Consider the following 7,622-nt stretch of genomic DNA (forward strand, 5'->3'; position numbering starts at 1 on the left):
TTTAAGGATATATAAAGAGTTTTAAGGCCATTTTTTTCAGTTTCTTTTTTCAGTATTTAAATGTAAAAGAAAAAAATTAAAATAAAAAAAAAAGACCCTGATTGGCTGCATTAGCTTGATCCTGGATTTGTTGTCCCTAGAGGGCCACTGGGAAAGAGACCTTGCCCTGTCCCTTCAGACCTGCCGCCTCCACTCGTCCTCATAGGCTCAGCCAGGCCTAGAATCGCTCCCCCAGTGGGGCCTGCAAACTCCTGACAGGCCTCCACAATTGCAGGGAACGTCACTCCTGAGTAATATCTGACGTGGTGTCTGGAGATGGAATCCATTCACCTGGGAGTGTACATGAAACCGGAATCAGCAGAAGGCCAGCCCTCGCATTCTAGTGAAATCCTATCTGCCCTCCGCTAGAGACCGTCCCATCCACTGCAGACTTCTTGGCCCCACAGCTGAGGCATCACCCGAGGGCATCAGACCCAGAGAGCACAAACCTGAGGTGAGAGGACAGCAGCCTGTCTCCCAGCCTGCCTTCTCTTCACCCACAGTCTTTAATTCTGGGCCAGGTGAAGCATCCATTTTCAGAGAGTAACTGAGGGGCTGACTGGTTTAGAGAACACGTGAATCACTGAGTGGCCCAGCCAAAAGCCATCTGGCCAGTACCAAGATCCCCACTGCCACCATCTCCCTGCCCTATTTTCCACACCAGCTGCCACAACGCTGCAAGGCACGCTGGGTGCTTGCCAGGAGTCAGCAGGCAGTGGGAAGGAGAGGCGGGGGTGGGCCAGAGTCTTGCCCAGTTTTAGGCCTGGTCCACAAGACAGTGCTGAGCAGTCCCAGTTACATTCCTCAAGGGGATGTGACCACCCTGACCTCAGCCTGGGGTGTCCCTGGCATCCATGGGGTCCATGCTGGGCAGGGAGCACAACAATTCTCATAGCCAGGAAGGTGGCTGTACACTGGTTCCAAGGAGGGAGTTTATTTTAACGTGAGGCCCTCTCAGCTGGGGATTCAGGTCCAGCCCACTAGGAAAAGGGGCTGGCCAGGGGCAGGCAGGACATCTGGACCTCTGCCAAGCAGGTTGAGGGTCATGGCCAGACTTCAGCCCCAGTGTGGGAACCAGAACAATGGGTGGGCGCCCAGCCAGTCCTGCAGGGAGTGGGGTTGCTATGGAAAGGTAGACATGGGGAGCCTGGGGCTCACACTCAGGCACCCAGCTTAGGGCAAGGAGACAAACTCCAATGGTCCCCCCTGGAGGATTCAGGGGGCTAGCCATGTTTCTCAAGAGAAGATGTAATTCTTAGACACAGCCACAAGGTAGCACAGTGATATCCCAACAGCTTCAGGGTTTCAAGAGAGAATCCAAGTTTCTGGAAAACTCAGGGCTATTGGCTAACTTCCCTTTCGTCTCTGTTTATGACCCTATTACCGGAAACACTCATAGTTTTGATTTTTCCATAATGGGATGGGGGGATGGGTGGGAAGAAGTGAAGGGAAAAAGATCAGATGCATCCAAGGGGAGGCCTCCTTGTCTGTCCACAGTGTTTTCACCTGCAGGCATACAAGTTCACACTCAGGGGCCTGGTGAAGTAAGCCGTGGCACAGCTATTCGATGGAGTGTTGTGGGGCCATTAAAACTGGTTCTTACGAAGATGTGAAGGTGGCAACACTCAACAGTTTTATGTTCCAGCGCTAAGTGGGACAAAAGCAGTATACCTAATTGTGTGCATCCTGTGATTATGACTGTGAAAATACGTGTGCTTGAGAAAAAAATACTAGGAGAGAATGTACAAAAATGTTCATACTTCAGTTAAATTTATATCTAAATTTTTATCTCTCCCAAATTTTACGTAATGTTACAGTATGTAGAGAGTATATTTACTTTAATGATTTGAATAATTAAAAAATAAATTTATGTCAAAATGGTAAAACGAAGGGATTTGACTAAACCAGAGGTTCTCAAACTTTAGCGTACATCAGAACCTTATTAAAATAAGATTTTATTAAATCTTTATTTATAAAATAAATACATTTTCTTAAATTTGTTAAATAAATAAATAAATCTTATTAAAATAAGATTTCTGGGCCCCATCTGCAGAGTTTCTAATTCAGTGGGCCTGGGGTGGATCTGGGAATTTGCATTTCTAGCAGGTTCACAAGTGCTGCTGTGGGTCCGGGGACTACACCTTGGGAACCCCTAGAAAAACAAAAATAGTTAATGGCAAAACATTGACTTGACTTGCACCCAGGTCTCCTGACTTCCAGGCTTAGGGCTCTTCCCACAGAAACAATGCAGCCTTTAGGACAAACCTGGCTTAATTTCTAAGTCTCCTGCTGGGGAAGAGAGAGGGATATCAACGTCTATTCACCCTGGATATCGACCTCCCTCTAGGGTAGCCATATCCCAAACAATATAAAACCCCAAGATACTCGTGACAACTTATTCCTCCAAAATAAAATATCACCATGCTGAAAAGAAAGTGGTTCTTGAAATGAAAAAAAAATTCCCAAGCTGAGACTTACAGTACTTGTAATTGGTGGAAAAATACTAGTTGCAATAACTAATTAACCACACACACTGAACCACTCCTTGGCAGGCCTGAAAAATGGGATCAAGAAAATTCTTTTCATATGAGCTAGGCATGACCAAAAGCCGGGCAGAGCCTGTGATGCTCAGTCGATTAGGACCAGCCTTTCTATGATTGCAAAAAACTTTCCAGTGAAAACACGTCAGCTTCCTTGTCCCAGAAGAAACCAAAATAGTGAAAACAACATACTGCTTTATACTGAAACATAACAAGATCAACAGTAGCAAATTACAGCATTTATTAACCACTTACTGTGTGCCAGTCCTCATGGTCAGTATAAAAATGTATCCCTGAGGACACAACAATGAAAAAGCAGGCTTCATTCTTTAAGGAACTTCCCAACTGATGGGGTTTCCAGCCCCCTACAGCCGTGTGTGTGTGTGTGTGTGTGTGTGTGTGTGTGTGTGTGTGTGCGCGTGTGTATGTTAGAGATTGGGAGAGGCAAAATTTCAACACAACGTGCTAAGTGCGCAATTAGGTACAAAACATCACAAGGCCTTGAGGCAGGAGAGGTTAGCTGAGAAGCCTTTATAGAGGAAGTGATATTTGAGTCGAGTCTTGAAGGGAAAGAAGTGGAAGGACTTTGCAAGCAGAAGGAAAAGCACAAACCAGTCTTGGAGGCTTGAAAAATGGATAATGAAATTAGGAATCCCTGAGACGTTTGCTGTGACCCAGGGTGGGGCACATAAAAAGAAATGGCCAGAGGTGAGGGCCTCAAAGGCCATGCTAAGGAGTTTGGCCCTCATCTTGGAGGCAGTGGGGCCACCAGTGAGGGTGGGGTTTGAAATAGGGAGGGACTGCTGGCTGCCTTTCTGGCTGGGCGGATGGCTTTATCTCCCAGCCAGGCTGAAACCCCAGCCACTCCCTGATGGAAAGCAAAGCTATCAGCATAAAGAGGCAGAGGTGGGACTCAGATCACCAGCTCTGCAACCTCACCTAGCCGGTACCCACAAACACTCAGATCTTCCTCCCAGAGGGCCCTAGCCGGCACCCACAAACACTCAGATCTTCCTCCTAGGAAGGGCCCTAGGAGGGCCCCAGCAAGTCTCTGCAGTTTTGCTAATTGCTATTCCTAACACTAAATCGTTGGAGGGACTTGACGTCAATGAAACTCAGGCAGGAACACATAAGAGAAGCTTGAATAGGAATCTTCCATTTACCAAGTACCTTATTCTAAATCTGAAAAGAGGACCATTTGGAAATTCCACATCGTACTAGCTTATAGATCCTTATCAATTTCAACATGAAAAACTCATTCCCACCTGCAAGACATCACTTGATTCTTACACTATGCCTGTAAAAGATACTGGGCAGGTATTATTATGCCCATTTTACAGACGTTAAAGTTCACCAACCAAAGACGACCAGGAACACGCTTGCAGTCAAATGAGAGTTAGGTTTATTTCACTTGCTGCAGCAAGGGAGGACGCACTCCAAAGAAACCCAGGGGCATCCTGGCACGAGGAGTTGGGAGGGGCTTCTGAGAAGATTTGGGCTTGTGCAGGCTAAGACTAAGGAAGAGTTGGGAAGCAAGGGCAATTCTGGATAGGATCCTGTCAAAGGGGGAGGGGGGCCATCCGATGATCAGTATCTTCATAATCTAATAATTAATTACTGTTAACTTGTTGCTGCTTAATTTAATCAAAAATGTTCTAGCAGGCAGGGCTAGAGCTGGCATTGGTGCAGGAGCAGCAATCACTCCTGTCAGGGGGAGGTGGGGTATGTTTAGTCACGTTTTCGGTTTCAGAGTGGCGTCCTCTGTCTTGTTGCAAACACCAACGCGGAGAGTCCTTGCAGCGCGACGTTCCTATTCTGTGGGCGTTGTCTATGTTCAGTTGAGAACATTGTGGTCTGGCTGCCAGCAAGGCTAGGTTTTGTTGTGTTTTGTTTTCATTTTCTCATATACGGAGAAACCCGGGTAATGACTTTGAGGTCTCTGCACACCTCCATGCTAGCTGCACAGCCTTGGGTGGCTGCCTTCACGTCCCGTGCCTCTGATTTCTCACCGGTACTGTGCAGGGTCCCTTCCAGCACTGACATCCTGGGAGTCAACAGGGCTCGCTGAGAGGTCGTTGCAGTGCCCTGAGAGCTTCCACGGCTGCCTCATCTGCTGTCAGCTATTTAACGGTTAACAGGAGAGAGAAATATGAAAGCAAAGTTTTACCCACTGTAAACTTGGGACATTGTCCCCTGCCTTAAACCTAGTGTAACTCAATTGCCCTGAGCCATTCAGAGATTCTCAAACCCCAGGAGGACAAAGGCAGGATTCTGTAAGAACAAGCCATGCAGTAAATGACCATTAGACAATTTCTTTCCCAATGCTGCTTACACAGGGCCAGACATGCATCCATTTTTGATCCAGTACCAACAATGAAAATATACGTTTGATGCTTTTTGGAAAGAAACTCTTACATTGCCTTAATGGAGTAGAACCAAGACACATAAAATAATAGTAACTATTATTTTTAAGAACTTTTAAATGTATCAAATGCTTTGCCTATTTATTTCACTTTATGCAACCACTCTGTGAGGTAAGTGTCAGCTTCCCCACTTTACAGATGGGGAAATTGTGGTTCAGAGAGATGAAGTAACCTGCCCCAGACCACTCAGCTAGCGAGTGGAAGGCAAGATTCACACTCAGGCCTGTCTGACTCCAAGCTCACAGCTCTCCAGCAAGCCAGAGAAACTGAGAATCTCGTCAGCTCAAATGTGGGCTTGCCTGAAGGGCAAAGGGGCAGAAGCCTCCCAAGGTCCCTTCTCCTTGATGCTGGTGTCTGCTGATTCTGGTGTCCTTCTCAGAGCCCACCTGGTACGTTGTCCTTACAGGTATCCCACTGTGGTTGTCAGTGCTGGGTGAGCCTGGCACATACTCTGAGCCTCTCTGGACCTGGACACTTCTAACTAGAAGTTAGCACTCACCTTACCCACCATGAGCGATGGCACCTCCTCAGTGCCCAGGAGGAAACCCGTCCTTGGACAAAGTCTTGGTCCCCTCACACATCTCAGCCTCCATCACAGCCCCTGCTTCCCCGAAGTCAAGCTCAGGAACAAGGGATGAGCACAAACCCAGGCAGCCCGAAGACAGAAGAGGCCCTGCGATGTCACACCGGAAAATTCTGGGCCAATTTTAAGGTGACCAAGCGTATTTCAAAAGGGCTAAAACGTTTTTCTTTGCCCAAGGCTCCTCTAAGTACAGGGTTGTTTTCACAGACTGAGCTGGACCCTCCATGGCTTCTTTGTGGCTTGGTGACATCAAGACCACACCTGAGAAATCTCCTTTCAGGAGATTTCTCCTGCCTGTGACATGGGTCTTGTAATTATTCCATGACCAGGTCCTCTCTGTGCGCTATTGTTCCTGCCTGGCTGCCACCTTCGTGCCACACAGAGGGGCTCCCGTCCTGGGGATTCCTGATCAGGATGGGTGATGTGGAAGCAGGAAGACTAGAGAAGAGACCCACGGGGGAAGGTGAGGATCAGCTTATCAACTCACACCTGGGGCAACATCCAAATGACCAGTTCAAGCAGGGAAGTCTACACTCAGAGGATGGTGTCCGGGCCAGCCCAGTGGCGAAAGCGGTTAAGTGCGTGCTCCGCTGCGGCGGCCCGGGGTTCGCCGGTTCGGATCCCGGGCGTGCACCAACGCACCGCTTGTCGGGCCATGCTGTGGCGGTGTCCCATATAAAGTGGAGGAAGATGGGCACGGATGTTAGCCCAGGGCCAGTCTTCCTCAGCAAAAAAAGAGGAGGATTGGCATATGTTAGCACAGGGCTGGTCTCCTCACACACAAAAAAAAAGAGGATGGTGTCTGGGCACGGATTTACTCACCAATTTGGCCACACATCAGCTCTGTGCCAGAACTAGCACTCCAACACGCTCCACGTTTATCCGGTGTATTAGTCTGCTCGGGCAGCCATAACAAAGTACCACAAACTGGGTAGCTCAAACAATAGAAATTTATTTTCTCACAATTCTAGAGGCTAGAAGTCTGAGATCAAGATGTCAGCAGAGTTAGTTTCTTCTGCAGCCTCTATCCCTGGCTCATAGATGGCTGTCTCCTCTTATCTTCACATGCTCTTCCCTTTGTGCATGTCTGTGTCCTAATCTCCTCTTCTTATAAGAACTAGGGCCCACTCCAATGACCTCCTTTAACTTTACCTCTTTGAAGACCTTATCTACAAAGACAGTCACATTCTGACATACTGAGGGTTAGGACTTTACATACAAAAGTCGGGGGTGGGGGAAGGGACACACAATTCAGCCCATAACAGCCAGCAAACACTTTCAAGACCCTGCCCTGACCCAGGTCCCAGGCCAGGCACCTGGGAGCCTGTGGACACTAAAGATCTATCCCTGTTCTGTTTAAGCTTCAGCAACGTGCCCCCCACCCCCACCCCGGGAGGCTGGAGGGGAGCTGAGTTAGAAAAAGAGGCTTGGAAATATACACGAGATTGGAGAGTGGGTATTAACACTGCACCCTCTGAACCAGGTCCAGAGAGGGGGCCTTTGCCGTGGGGGCGCGGGAAGCTCTGGCCCGGCAGAGGCACACAGGAGCCAGCTGGCAGCTAGTTGGGGGAGGGGGCTCAGCCCCTCTCAACAGCGTGATTAAGACTTTCTGGCAGCACAAGCAATAACTGGCAGGAGACCAAGAAGGAGCCGTTTATCTGGCTCCTGTTGCGGGTAAGTGATAAAACGCACCCTCTGGCCCGGCGCCTGGGGGACCGATCGTCTTGGTGGGGGTGTGCTCAGCGTGAGCCCACACAAGTCTCTCTCGCCTTAAGAGGCAATTTTCCCACACAGGCTGCCTTCAACCAGGCCATTGTGTAGACGCGCCCCGGCCTCCGCCAAGGAGAAGGGACCAAGGTCAGCTGCCATCTTGTCCTGGGTGCCTGCCTCCCCTCCCCTCGCCCCTTGCAGAGCCCGAAAGGAGGAGCGGATGGTTGCCCAAGGATGGAGCAGGACTGGGAAGATAACGCCGGGCTCCTCTTCATGTCCAGGCACTTGGTTCCTGGCACAGGCAGGAAATCAACCACAGACTCCTTA

At 49.0% G+C, this 7,622-nt stretch overlaps 1 protein-coding gene and 1 long non-coding RNA gene across 2 annotated transcripts in view; one reads left to right on the plus strand and one right to left on the minus strand.

Annotated features, from left to right (window-relative positions):
* LIPC (lipase C, hepatic type) overlaps positions 1–7,622 on the plus strand; it is a 139,007-nt gene that overhangs the window by 5,818 nt on the left and 125,567 nt on the right. The gene's annotated exons all lie outside the window — the stretch shown is intronic.
* Positions 3,985–6,346, minus strand: LOC131406122 (uncharacterized). Its single transcript, XR_009220061.1, has 3 exons — positions 6,073–6,346; positions 5,502–5,675; positions 3,985–4,699 (listed from the first exon to the last, which is right to left on the minus strand). It is a non-coding gene; the product is annotated as an uncharacterized LOC131406122 (long non-coding RNA).

Source organism: Diceros bicornis, chromosome 5 (assembly GCF_020826845.1).
Source record: "Diceros bicornis minor isolate mBicDic1 chromosome 5, mDicBic1.mat.cur, whole genome shotgun sequence".
Lineage (NCBI taxonomy): Eukaryota > Metazoa > Chordata > Mammalia > Perissodactyla > Rhinocerotidae > Diceros > Diceros bicornis.